Here is a 15,655-nt window from a genome sequence, read left to right as displayed (position 1 = left end):
TATTTCTAATGCGAACATATCCACTCCGAGGAATGCTCAAGGCGCCTGACAATTCATCATAAATTCAAATATAAACAGTAAATTGGAAAAATATAAAATCATATATTAACAAAAAATACGCTCAAATTCATAAAAAAGAGGGGGGGGGTATTATGGTACACATATTATTGGACATTATGAGACATAAGATAGGTTTTCAAGTTTTACTAATTTACTGAGCATGACTGGAATATATTTTTATTTTCTGCTCTTCAAAGGCAAAGACCCAACCCATATCGTAACTTTTTATGTGTCCCCCCTCCCTCTCTCTCTCTCATCCACACAATATCACCCCCACACGACACAATCACACGGTAAAGGAACAGAAAACTTTTTTTTTTTAAACAGTCATGCTGAGGAAATAAGAGTCCGTTTTCGAAGCAAGTGCAAGGTCAGAGTTGATTGCATCCTGTTTATCTGTTCGTTTTGTTTGGCTATCGTATTTTACTCTCCTTTCGTAATTATTGTGAGAAATAAAATGATAAAGTGTACAGTGACGCGGGTGCCCGACTCTACCCAACCCCCTCACGCCCCCCCCCCCACCTGTAGAACAGCCCGTGCTCATATAATAATAATAATAATAGTAATAATGATAATAGTAATAATAATAATAATCGGATTAATATAGCGCTTTTTCCAGAAAATACAAAGCGCTGTTGATTGCGTAAGACAAGTTCAGGTTTATGATATAAGTGTGTTTTGAGATGTTTTTTGAAGAGGTCAAGAAAAGACAGGTATCGAAGAGATGGAGGGAGTTTGTTCCACAGACGGGGGGGCAAGAGATTGAAAGGACTTGAAACCGGCCAGTTTTCTCGATTTTGGAATGACATAGGAAGTAGCAGCATGCGGAACGAAGAAAGTATGTAGATCTATGTTGCTGAAATAATGAAGAAATGTAAGAAGGTAGTGTGGTTGACAGAGATTTATAGGTTTGAGCAAGTATTCGATAATGTATTCTATCAGAAACAGGTAGCCATACAATGTAGTTCATTTAGAAGAGGGGTAGCATGACACCATTTTGGTTTTTTGACAGACTTATCGTGCAAACGATATGCACCTAAGAAGCAGGTGTGTATACGGGAATAATGTCCTTGATGTTTCATATAAGTTAGCCCACTGAATCTTTTATGAGTAAGAAACCTTGATTTGGAAGAAGAGTCGATGTTTTTTGTATGCTGATCCAAGGAGTTTGCATACCAAGATCGCTGTTTCCGGCATTTGAATTGATTTGCGTATCTCATAGCCCTGTGCACCCTAATCCTGAAAATAAAAAACGCAATTGAAGCTGTCTTAACGGGCTTCAATTTCAATAAAATATCAGCTTTATTTAACACCGGATAGAGCGTTGCAGCTTCAAAACTATATCCAGCTAATTTCTTTCTGCTGATGTGATAAAGAATAAAAACAGGAACAATCGTATGTGAGGTCACGTGTACGCGCATTATTAGGGCGTGTGTACGTGAAGGAGAAAGGGAGGGGGAGAAATAGAGAGGGGAATAGTGAACTGAATAACATGCTGAATCGTAGTTCCGTTTCCCACCGAACACACGTTAAACATAAAAATTAGGTATTTCCGTGACTTCGAAGAGACAGAAGAAAAAGCAAAAAGGCTTAGAAATCAAAATTCGACATACCTCCTCAACAAGGAGTGAGCTTTTGGTGGGTTACACTTTTTCTTAAACAGGGCCGCCGCTTCCCTCGTCATTTTTTTCCCCCATGAAGGGTGTCTATCTTTAACCCTTTCAGCTCCGTGCGTCTACATGACGGTTTCCGACAAGAGGGGGAGGGGTGGGGCCCTAGCCCTATGACCATGTTTTTTTTAACCGGGGGTGTTGGTTGAAATTTGAAAGAATAACAAGTTTTCACTTCAAAATGAAAGTCATATTGGCCTCCAGGAATTTGACAAACAAAAATTTACCTCTACAAAATGAAGATCATCTTGGTTACATTTCAGTTTTTTAAGCACACCTACAAGATTTCCATGTGTGCTGCCTATTGAGAATACCACACGCAGCACCTTCAGGTAAATCATCAAGGGGTGCTTCAAGGAGTGCTTCAGAACCCAAGCAGCCCCTCTTCCAAGGGCCATTTGGGTATAGGGGTGCAGTATATCAGAGAATGTTTGAAAAGTCGCCTTGGTTAGTTCATATCTACTAAAGATAGGTATATGGGGTGTAAAACGCTGCTCTTTCTTTCTTTCTTTCTTCAGCCCTTTTCTGATTTATAACGCGATTACAAGCTGAGAGGACCCGTTGTTGATCTGTGCAATCACATCACCGTTTATTATTGTTGTCAACCTGCCCCGACTCAAGCGGCACTTACACAAGCACACATACTCACCTTTGCCTCCGGGGTGCACAGAATACACGGGGCGGGGAAGAGTTAACTACTTTGCCCCAAAATGTCAGTTGTTGCTCGCTTTTTTTATCAATACATTGCCGCGGAGATGATCGGCAAAGAAGTTGATTGAATCTGGCTTATATAGCATGGAGGAAAGCGAGAATCAACCGGCTTGTTTTGCCGCAGAGTTTTAGGACAACATGTGTCGCTCAACCTCGCCCGGTGTGAAAACACGTCACTCGAGAATTTGCGTGACACGCAAGACCCCGGAGTCGACTAAAAAAAGGGCATTTCTCTGCTCTAATTGCCGACGACGCCTTTCCTTTCATAAGAACCTTCGTCCGCCTGGGAAATCCTGTTTTTAGATTCAGCCAGCAGGAAAGTCGTGTTAATGTTGTAAAGGAGGTTTTTAAGGTGGTTGTGGGAGGAAAAAGATAATGGAATAAGCTTCAGATAAAAAAAAAAATAGAGATGAACTGCCCCGGAAATGGGACGCTAATACTTGAACAAGTTGAAAACACAGAACTATGTACACGGGCCAGGAAGCGTGTTATGTTAAGGTTGTTTGTGTGGGGGTGGGTGAGTGTATGTGTGTGCATGTGAGGGTGCGTTTGTGATGACCTATATTTTTCTGGGGATATTTTTTCCTACATTATTTTTAACCATCAACCCGAGACATCCCACAACCGGGAACGTCCCCGTTCCAAATAACCATGCAAATTTATTCCTCATTATATTTCAAACCGTTTCATAAAATCACTAGTGAAGTCATGATTTGTTAAAATTCCCGTTTCTGCTAGTGAAACTATAATAGGTGTAGGGAATAGGAGACGTCCCCGGTTAGCCAATTATGAACACCGATATCCGACATTGAGCCCGGTTACCTGATGAAAGTTGTTTGAGTGTACGACACCATTAACACACGTAATTACTTTGGCGATTAATAGTGAGTTCCCGATTGTGAAATTACAAGACCTAGGACATGGCGAATTGGCAAAATATCAAGAAATGAAAGAACTGCATCACGAGTCTCTCTCTCTAAAAAAGAACATTTTAAGTAGCATAAAGGAAGAAACCAAAAAACACTAAAACAACGAGACGACCCTTCCATAGGCTGTTCACAATTTGAAATACGAGGGGGGGGGGCAGATGCCCTCACCCCATGGCTAAAATCACCGTGATTATCGTATAACAGTTGGGATTGAACGTGAAAGAGGAAATAAATACAAGGGGCCGTTAGAATGAGAATTACGTTTAAACGCAAGTTAAAAAAAAATAAGTCCAGAATGCGCGCTGTTTATTGGTTGAACTGATTGCAACCCTTTCTGAAACGGGCCCCGGAAATGAAAATGAAAATTTAATGTTTTCTTGTTTCAGTCAAGCACAAGCGCATGATACAGTTTTAACCCATGATCCCATCTTTTTTTTTTTTTGTTCCTTCTTCCAAGGTCGACGACATTTTGTTTGGGCCCACGAAGCTCACGTGATCCTTAAACGAGACACAAATTTTGTTAACATCGAATTTCAAATTCTTGCGTTACCTTCAATCGTTTCAATTTTATGAGACACGCATATTTGCTCCCTTTCTATCTCTCCTTTCATGAAAAACCAAGATACATTCTACATTGATCAGTGCATGACATCATGATACCGCAATCAAATCACGTGACCTTGAGATCGAAGTCGACTCTTTTTGGTATCTTTCATGAAACACCAAGGTGCATGCTACATTGATCAGTGGCATCATGATACTGCAATCAAATCACGTGACCTTGGGATCGAAGTTGACCGTTTATGGTGTCTCTTAATTTTGTGTTTTGAAATTGAGAATGTAACTGTTACATTGGTTATGAGAGATGCATGGAGGAGCAGGAAGACGCGTAAGATGAGAAAGGATGAATAAATATATAGACGAAGAGAAAAGAATGGGAATTTTGGGGAGGAGTATAGGGAGAGAGAGAGAGAGAAACACAGACAGAGAAATACAGAGACAGATATAGAAAGACAAATCTCAGAATGCCTTTCTTATTGTGAACATATTAAAAATTTAGTTTCTTTGAAATTTTCAATGGTACATACGAGAATGAAGAAAAACAACAGCAATATAAAATACAAGATATGCGTGGAGAATGGATGCAGTTCAGCTATAAGGTTTGACAGTATCAATTATCCCGCATCCTGGTGTCCCTTGAGGAAACGGGCAAAAGGAGAAACTTCAGTTTCGGCGGGTTTGTCATTAATTCTTCAATGAAGAAAAACTGAAATTTAGGTACGCTAGTGTTTACCACATTTGGTAATATTAATGCTACATTTCAAAAGGAGGTTTGAGCACTACATGATATTAAGATGATGTCACTGATACTAAGCGAAAAGGTCCTAGAGAAAGGTGAAATGAAAACCACCCCAAAAATGAAATATTACCATTTTGCTATTAATTTGGGAGTTGGTGGTTGGTTGGAAGAATCTCTACCATGTTTGTGATCGTCGAATTGTTAATTTCTTTAGGGAAAGTAAATATAGAAATATACTTCTTTTAAATAGTTTTGAGTTATTCCTATAACAATTGTTTTAAAATTGCTCGCCAAATTAATAGATGGTTATTTAATAATAATAAATGTGATTATAAATGAAAAAACGTGTTGTTGTTGGAAAGATCTATCGCCCCAATATTCTTTAGAAAAATACAATGAAAAGTCAGTTATGAAACTACTTGGAAAGGGTTCGGGGTGGTTAAAACTAGAAAGTTTTTGGGGGAAAATTGTTCTTTTTTATTTGTATTTTTTGTTTTATCAAAAAATAATCATCCTTAATGTAAATAGTGATAACAATTATTATAGTTGCTTATATAGGGTTTAACACTTAACACTTACATCATAATTACCGTGGCTTAAGCAGAGCAGCTGTTAGGCGCGCTGCGTTTCAAGGAAAAGATTCCTGTCAGGTACCCATTTACCTCACCTCGGTTGAGTGCAGCAAATTATGGACTCATTTCTTGCTGAAGGAAACTACGCCATGAATGGGATTTGAACCCAAGACCCTCTGTTTCAAAGTAAAGAGCTTTCTTCTTTTCGTATTCTTTTTGCATTTTATCCTGGGATGAATCCGGTCCTACGTTGTCCGTCTTCTTGATTGAACTTAACCACTAACCATGTCCACTATGCATTGTTTGAAACAGTGTTGATATAATGAGCCAACAGCATTAGGCGGGAATAAAAATATGACCCATGGAGCAAAAAATCTCAAGCGAGCAAAGCGAACAAACAAGCAACATTGGGTGCCCCCTTGAAATTAAGATCATTTTTTTATAGATTTGACAAAAATAAAACCCAATGATCATTATGTCTTACCCATCTCCCCTTTTTTCGGGGGGGGGGTGGGGGCGCTTCCCTTCACAAGCGCCCTTCCCCAACTGTACGCCAGTGTTCTGAAAAAAAAATATTTTTACGCACTAATGCGCCATCCTTGCTGGCTGATCAGTCCAAACAGGACTGTTTAGATTTCCAGAAAAACAGGCAAACTGCCTTCCCCACAAAAATATTAATATTTTTTAAGGGAATGTCCCAGGGTTAGCCATGGGATACCGACAAGTTTACTCACTCAATAACTACGAATGCAACCCGATACATATTTTCCTTCTCACTTAGAAATGCCTTCAGGAAATTGTACATGGTATTTCTTAAGCAATATCTAGGGTGTTTTCCAATCTCCGATGTACTGTATCAGGCGAGTAAACAACTACATATGAAACACACCCCTGGGGGTACGTTGCTTTTTTGTTTGCTTTATTCATCTGTTTATTCACGTATTTGTTACCACATTTTGGCAATGTCCAATTACCAGTCGAGTACAATATGGCCTATGACGTCATAAAGGGAACAAAATATGAACAGTAGAACACAGACTTCTGTCCCTTCAAGTTTACATAATTATGTTGTCTCTATAAATCCAGTACTTTCACCGGTGCCTAACGATTTCATCTTTCACTATCATCATCATCGATATCCTCGTCATCATCATCATCATTATCATCATCATTGTCGTCTTTATCATCACCGACGTAGACATCATAATAAACACCTTCTTCTTCTACTCCTTCTTCTTCTTCACCTTCTTCTTCTTCTACTACTCCTTCTTCTACTCCTTCTTCTTCACCTTCTTCTTCTTCTTCTACTTCTTCGTCTTCATCTTCTTCTCTTTCTTCTTCTTCCTCTTCTTCTTCTTCTTCTTTTTCTTCTTTTTCTTTGCTGCGAGCGAAACGAGCAAGCAAAACATGACAATATTATTACCAAAATCTAAATTTGTTATAGATTTTGACATAATTTTTAGAAAATAATAATGTATTCCCCCTCGCTTCTTTTCCATTTCCCTACTTTTCTGTTTTTTTTCTTAGTCGTGTAACTATTTATTCATTTATTTTTAATCATTTTTATTTTATGTATTATTATTATTATTTTTATTTATTTATTTATTTTAGTTTATTTTTATTATTTTTTTTTTTTTGGGGGGGGGCATGTCCCTAAGTCGCCCACCATCTGTTTGCCAGAAGTAAAGCGCTGAAAGGTATATATAGAGAAACTCTTCACCAGTTGTGTCCAATGCAATCCTGACCCTGTTTTATTCCAGGGGTCGACGGGTTTGTAACGGGAATAAGGGGAGGGTCGTGGTCGATTAACTGACATACAATAAAATTGGGTTTGGATCGAATCGAGGCGATCAGGTTGTAGTATCGTGGTCATGTCATTTTCTTTACAGTTTACGATAACACTTCTTCCCCCGATCGATGTGTTTTACAGTGAGAGAGGATATCATGCTTGGCCGTTCTATTCAGCGGATGCCAACGCTCGGATGGAAAGCCATACCATGATGAGGAGGAGGAGGGGAGGAGGAGGAGTTTGCTGGGCAAACCCTTCACTCGAGTGAAATGCCAGTTTTGGTAACGATATCAAAATGAGTTCGTACAGAATCCAATGAAATTACCACCAAAGTGTCTGTTTGTATAAATAAAGAATATGTGCCAAAGGATTCTGGAGGAAATTGTGTAATTGCTCAGAAATTAGCAAATAAGCACAGGATTCGGGTCAAGCGTCGAGCACGACATTTAAAGCAATAATATCTGTGTTGTTGATCTTCAGTGTGTATATTTTTCAGCGTAGATTTCAAAATTTCACAAAGTTCAGTTTATGACCCTCGATGATATACTAACAATTAAACCTGATTTTACAGACTTTCTCATGAAATCAGTGTTTATTGCAACTACTGGCATTTCTCTTTAAGGGTCTGAATGTGCCGCCTACTTATGCCTTGTGTACTGATAGGCTTTCTCGCTCAGTATTGGAACAGCAAGTTTTGTATGTGCTAGTCTTTGCGTGGAGGCACACTTGTTGATCAAATTTCCAATCAGGGTCTGTGCCTGCAGACTAGAGGAAGAGGAGGAGGAGGGTGGTGATGGCGATAATGATGAGGATGGATATGATGATGATGGTGGTGGTGATGATAACAATGGCAATAATGATAATGATAATAACAACAATAATAATGATAATGATAATAATAATAATAATAGTAATAATAACAGAATGATACAATATTCATAATATTGATAAAAAGAATGATAATGATAATAATGATAATCAACAAAATCCCCTATCTTCTCCAAAAAGGGGGAGAATACCTCAGAATCACAATAAAATGTAAAATGGGGTCATTGAAAAATATCATAGCGGGAATGGCACCTTAAAAAGATAAGATTTCCATCTTTGACCCTTTTAAAAATAATCCCCATAGACTTTCCTGCGTTGGCGGTTTTTTTTTTTCATGTCCTCGAATACAAGCTCTATTAAGGGGGGGCTGGAAAAACACATTCTCTTTTCGTTTCGGATTTTGAAAGAATGTTTTGTATCCTAGGAAATTATATCACTTCATAATTTTTTTCCAATCGTTGAAATAGGTACTTCACATGTACTGCAAATTTCAAAATGAAGTCCCTGATTTTACTTGCTTCATGAGTAATAGGAAATGGAACGCGGAATCGCAAAGAAAAAGTAAACTTTCTGAATTTTTTCGTAAATGAAGGTGTGTTTCTTATTATCATTTCCGTCTATGCCCTTAACGCAGTGTAAATATTTTCGTTGCTAAGTATGGTCGTGATTCCCTTGATCTATTTGTAATTAAAAATGCTGAATAGGTTGAAAGACTTACAAATAAATACTTTTATTAAAATACATATATATGTTCGCACATAGAAATTACTCTTAATGTCAAATCTGGATCTGTCAGCGCCTGGTAATATAATATAAAGAATGTTTATGAGTGCAATAGACAGAATACTCCATGAGGTGAAAGATGAAATGATCCACTTAACTCGGCTACGCCTCGTTGAATGGATCATTATTTCATCTTTCACCGAATGAAGTATTCTGTCCATTGCACGAATGAAAACACATTCATTATTTGGTTTATATGACACTTAAAAAATTATATGAAATTCATAAATTTCGATGTAAAACATGCTCATGCAGTGCGAGTTGGGTCAGTCATTGTTACGTCATTACAACATGCGCACTGCTAGTGCATGAGCTGCAGCAAAGAGCTGCAGTCTCGGTGCGCGAGTGCAATGGACAAAATCGTATGGATCCAAAATTGCACGATGAATGGATCCACAATTGCACGGTTGATGACGTCATTGCAAAATGGGCTGAATTAACGATATCAGACAACCAATCAAATCACAAGGATATTTCTAGGTGTCATATAAAGCCAAATATAGTTCTCTTCTTATGTCTCTATTCTCCATTCCCTTTTCTAAACATATCTGAGTTGTTAAATTCATTTATTGTCCTATTTTAGGGCCTGATCCGTCAAACTTCTTATAAATTCACACTATTGTACATTTCTAAAAATAATTGACATGTAGTTGATTTGTAATTATTGCCTATTTGTATTTGTATTTAATTATTATCATTATCATTATTACTTATTATTTGTCCTGTGCTTTTCCCATTACTAGGCCCAAAGCGCTTACAATGAATTAATTAAATGTAATATTTAAAAAACTACGAAGTACGAAAGAGATGAGTTTTTAATGACTTTTTGAATTGCTAATGATGGAGACTGTCTAATTATTAGTGGCAGGTCGTTCCAGGATTTTGAAGCCGACGCCGTAAAAGTTCTGTCACCAGCTAATATGTATATGTAATATATTATTTTATTATTATTATTTATTTGGCCATAAAAACATACAAAAATTGTACAATGTAATACATAAATACAATTTGAAATTGAATAATTAAATATAGATAGATAAAGTAGAAATGAAAAGGAAAAGAGTAAGAAAACGTTTTTTCCATGGGCCAGGGCTCGCAAAAGTAAAATTCAGTACTATTGCCCAGAGGCATGCGAGCCCTCATGGAAAAACCGTTGAAGGAATATTGCACATTCAATATATAAAATTACACATTATTAAAATTCAAATAAATATATGTAGTTGATATGAGATGAAAATGAAACAAATAAACTTGAATTTGTTATAATCCTAATAATTAGTTTTCAATATCAATTAAAAGCTACTGAAATCATTCGAATTTGATTGGCCAACTTTATATGGAAGCTGTGCATTTGTTATTAATGACAGGCCTTTATGAAACGGGCCCCTCATTCTTAAAAGTGGTTTATCAACGAAGTTCTCCCAAGGGGTTGTTGCAAAAATAGTTGTAATCAAATGCAACCCTAAAATTCAAATGCAGCTGATTTTCAACCAAATGACATGTACGTATAAGGGGCTTAAGCTTGATTGAATGAGTTACGTCCATAGAGATATATCTCTATAGTTACGTCTAAACGCCAAACCTTCAGCAACGTGATTCGATGGTTCCATGACATTTACTCCGGCGACGATTGATCTGCTGTAAATATTCCACACGTGATTCGATGGTTCCATGACATTTACTCCGGCAACGACTGCTCTGCTGTGAATATTCCACACGTGATTCGATGGTTCCATGACATTTACTCCGGCGACGATTGATCTGCTGTAAATATTCCACGCACAAACGAAATTATCGACTCCAACCCTTGATTTGACACTATCCCCTATCCTAAAACCCAACCGTAAACCTCACCTAACCCTATAGCAACCCGAACCCTAACCATACATCTTAGACGAAATAAAGCCACGAGCAATCGTCGCAGGAGCAAATGTCGTGTCTCCATTGGGGTGTTAACTACTATGGAGGTTAAATTCCAGTTCGAGGTCAAAGTAGGTTGGTTCTCAGTGCGTAATAAGTTCTGTATCTTTGACGTAAATCAGATTGATGATAGATATAGGCTTATTAGTTTGCTTGAAGGTAACATGGCCTAAGTTAGTTTGGGAGTTTAGGGGTCAACGGCATCATTAAGGCAAGCGGTGCATACAGGCATAGGACATTCTAAGCAGCCGCGAAAGGTATATTAGTATGATCCGTTATATGATTTTGATTAATTGCCTTTCCTCGTTACACTCACACTGTCTCTCAAAATATCACACAAACACGTACACCGTGCCCAGTTTCACAGCATCGCTCGTCATAACTGGGCTCCGTTTCATAAAATTTGCTATTATGGTAACTTTGGCATCCCATGTTTACTACCAAGGTAACGATGATCAACAGCCAATCAGAATCAAGGATTCCATGCAAGTTACCCTTGCATGGCAAAGTTATCATAATGGTAACTTGATCTTTTTAGCGTTGTGGCCCAATGGAGTAGTCCTCTGACTTTGAAACAGAGGGCCGTGGATTCGAATCTCAGCCATGACGTAATTCCCTTCAATAAGAAATTCATCCACAGTGTGCTGCACTCAACCCAGGTGAGATGATTGGGTACCTGGCAGGAATTTATTCTTTGACATGCCTCCGCGCTGTAAAAAAAACAAAAACAAACAAACAACAAAAACAAACAAACAAAGCTGCGGGGCTAAAGCCAGGGTCATCCAAGTCCTTTGTGAGCGCAGAAGGACGTTACGACATAATGTGATTTTACAAGAACTGCGTTATAAGTAATACTACACTGTTAGAAAATTTATCCTTAAAATAAAAGAAGTTCCTGCAGCAGAGTCTCGAGATCATCTGTAATCTTATTGAATTGCGTAATCTTACAGGAATTTGGTATTTGGTGTATGGAATCTTACAAATTTCCTTGAATAAAACACCCTTTTCCCCTTTTTTTAACAGACCTGTTATGTTAAATTGCAGAAAAATTCCTGTTTTATGAATTTACAGAATGATTCTGTTATTGCTTTCTGCAAAATCTTCTGTTTATTTTCTGTAAAATCACGGGTTTTTTAACAGTGTATTATTGAAATAAAAAATATTATGTACTTAAACTTTTTTTTAGTACTGGGGGAGTATCCCCCCCCCCCAAAAAAAAGAGAAAATAAATAACCATAATAATGAAATAGCTAAATGAATGATATATTTAAAAAAAAAAATAGGAAAATATATATAGCTCTTTCAACAACCGAGTGTGCAAAATGTTGATGAAATATTCATAAGATCCCTGCACATACTCATCCTCTCTTATACACATAGAAATATCCACTGACTCAACACTGTCCAGCGGGTAGCTCCAAAATTGATGGGGGGGTGGGTTGGCAGGGGCGTCCGCTGTTTGCCTTTAGTTATTTTCCAAGTTGAATGAGAACAAAAACAGAAGGGAAAGCCATGAAATAAAAAAAGGAGGGAATACACTGTAACTAACTGTGGTGTTAAAACTGACACCAATTGGTGTTAATAGAGGACCAGACCCTGAGGTGTTAAAATTACACCCTAGAGATTGAACATAGCACTAAAGAGTGTAAATGTAACAACCAAAGGTGTTGTAATAATACCTATAGGTGTAAAACTAACACCACCAATTTAACACCGGTGTAAAATAACTGGTGCGGTCCTCTATGTACACCGGTTAACACCACAAATTTTGCTGTGTATAAAAATGAGAGATGTATGAAGTCGTCATAATACCCATGGTTTTTATCTGAGAAAATATTATGACGTTTCACCCCGTACCCAACCATCCTGGCGCGCCTATCACCCACACAAAATGTGCCCGTCCCCCTCCTCCCTCCTCTCTCCCTCTCTCTCTATGGACCCCCCCCCCCCCTAGTCTACAAATGTAGACCCACATCTGCAGTGTGTGTACCTTAGCTGATTCAACGAGTCTGCATAGCAGACTAGGTCTACTGAAGCTGCAGAAAGTAATATTCTGATAACAAATTACAATTCTTCCAAAAATTGTTGACTTTTTGATTGACTAGTATTAATAAATAAACTACAGGTGTATAGGATAATGCGATGAAATGGCAGGCCATACATACATGTACATCGGCATAAGTTAGCCATAACCTTCCAGGGGCCCGTTGCATAAAACTTTTTACCTGAGAAAACTGGTAAAAGCTGAAAACTAAGGTTAGTCTGATTTCTGCCTTTGACTGTACAGGGCAAAAACTCCGGTAAAAACAGCCTGAGTTTTCTCAGGCAAAAGTTTTATGTAAACGGGCCCCAGGTGTGATGCCTCCCATAAGGAAGAATATAATCTCAATACATCACAATTGCTGACATACTAATGAGGTTCCATTGCTCAGTGTTTCAATGGATAAACGAAAGCTAGCATGCATCCCCTAGTCTACAAATGTAGACCCACATCTGCAGTGTGTGTACCTTAGCTGATTCAACGAGTCTGCATAGCAGACTAGGTCTACTGAAGCTGCAGAAATGGCTCGCTTCGCTCACCCTTTCAAGCTGGTTTGCTTCGCAAACCAGTAGCAGATCCCACCTCACGAGCCATTCAACTTCTTTGAGCCACATCCACGAAACGTGGATGTGAGGCGGAGCTTGCTGAAACCTTCCGTTGCCAGTAGATACCATGATTGACAGCAGATTTGTGGAAGTAGGGGCAAGAGGGGATTAGGATCCAGCTGTTATGACCATTTCTTATCTTGTGGAATGTATACAAGTAGGGCCATTCTCTTTCACATTCTGCAGTGGCGGATCCAGAGGGGGGCGCCCCGGGCGCGCGCCCCCCCTATTTTCGCCGGATTTTTTTTTTTTTTTTTTTTGATGGTTATATTTACTGGATTGGTACAATGTAGTCAATTTCAAGGGCTAGATCTAGTCAAAACTATATTTTAACTTACGCTCATGGCCTTTGTGTTCGCACAAATGCACCTCTGTCACACTGTATTGCAATATGTAAATTCCGGAATTCCAGGGCGCGCAAGTCGATTGGTTGGAAAGTTGCACCACTTGTAATCGGGAGTTGCAGTGCAGTGACCAGTGTGAAGATGTTGGATTGGATATCATTTTTTCCCGAAATTTTGTGTTTTTTGTAACATGCGTTTGTCCGTCTTTATGGCAAATACATGTAAATTGTAACAGATCGCGAGAGAAAGTGTCAACGATGCGAATGATAATGTCTATCCCCGAGATTATTCTTCACTCAAAGATGAAGCCCTATATCGGGCGCCACGTGCGCAGCATTATCATTCTGCCTTGGTCATGTACGTTTTCACTGAAATGTATAGGTCAGACATATTTGTATTTAATGTAAACTAACTTTTACACTTTCTGGTAGATTCAGAGGCATATTATCCAGGGCGCCCCAACTAAGTTTCGCCGAAGCAATCATTCCAACGAATTATCAAGGAGCAAAATTGTATATTCTCAATCACCAGTCGACCCCACTCCGCGTTTGCTGTGTATAGGCAGCTATATGTCAGCGTAAGGAGCGAAGATTTTATGTGACGGGGGGGGGGGGGGGGGGGGGGGGGGGGGGGGGGGGAGAATAAAAAATACTTTCGTGCTGGGGAAAACGTCCCGAGGACACATTGTGTATTGTTAAAAAGTAGAAATTGTGACATTAACCCCCCCCCCTTACCCCATTTTTAATGTTTGATAATCTATAGGTTTGCTGATTACAATATATCTTTTAAAAAAATTGCCAGCAAAATAAAAAAAAATAGTTTTAAAAATCTAGGGGGGGGGACGACCTTTTACTTTGTTGGTTGGAAAGCTAGTATACATTGATTCAACATGTAGAAAAAACATCAAATTGGAAGCCTATATGAATTCATGGTCTAAACAAGTTGTAATTTCATAAATGAAAAGCTTACAAAATGCCTTCTGAACTCTGTATACCGAAGACGAGCCTCGGTTTATTTTACATTTTCTGCCACTGATAGTTATAACTTATACAATTATGGACTGGATATCAAAGCTCCTTACATGTATTTTCTAGCATTTTATCATTGACCTTATTTAATTATTTGTGGTATAGTTTTAACAAGTGCTTCGTAAAAATTGATTATCTTATGTTAAAATAAATATAAATACAATTTCATCCTGGCTGGTCATAAGTTAAGATGGCAACGCGATGAGAGACTTTGAACGTGAACAATAAAAATGATGAGAATCCCCTTAAGAAGCATTATATTACTTTGAGGTTGTGCAGAATGACTGGATTATTGAAGATGATTTGAAAATAATACGAGGGAAAGGTTGATTACCAGAAGATGATGTCGTTTTTTCTGTAGTTTGTAACAATTTACTGTGCATTTTTGGGAAAAAAAAGAACAAAATTTTATGCATGTTGCCATACGACTAAACAATTCTCGTTTGAAACACACAATGTAAATACACAAATGACAATAAACAGAATGGATTATTCGGAACTTATCGATTACAAGACTCAGTTTCGTATCATTTAAATTTGACGTTTCAATCACACGATGCAAGCAAGTGAAGAGCCTTTGCCAAATGTATGTTTGAATGACCGCTTATACGGTGTGTGACTGGAAACCAGCTCCTAAATGAGTCAGTATGTGTCTATTATTCATGAAGTTACAGTGATTTAAGTGTGCATTTTTCTTCTAAAGGTGCTCTCAAAATAAGACGTTTGGACATGATTTTTTGAAAAAGTCCTTGCCGTGGGAGGGGGGTATCCCCCCTCCCACACCCTCCCCCCGCTCGGTCGCTTCGCTCCCTCGCCGCTGGCGCCCCCCCTATTTCAAAATCCTGGATCCGCCCTGTTCTGGGCTTGTTGTTGCATATCCCTGCTACATGTATATAGGTCCATGGCTATACATAACATACATGGGTAGATACATATGTGTTATACTTTGAAATATCAAGGAGTTAGATGATATCTCCTTGGAAATATCTTCTATAACGGTCCATGCAGAGAGGAACGTGTATACAGAATTGTAGAAGTTCACCCCCATCATGTAATTGGGCCTAATAAGTCACAT

This window comes from Lytechinus variegatus, chromosome 15, assembly GCF_018143015.1.
Source record: "Lytechinus variegatus isolate NC3 chromosome 15, Lvar_3.0, whole genome shotgun sequence".
Classification (NCBI taxonomy): Eukaryota; Metazoa; Echinodermata; class Echinoidea; order Temnopleuroida; family Toxopneustidae; genus Lytechinus; species Lytechinus variegatus.
This window is presented reverse-complemented; position numbering follows the sequence as displayed.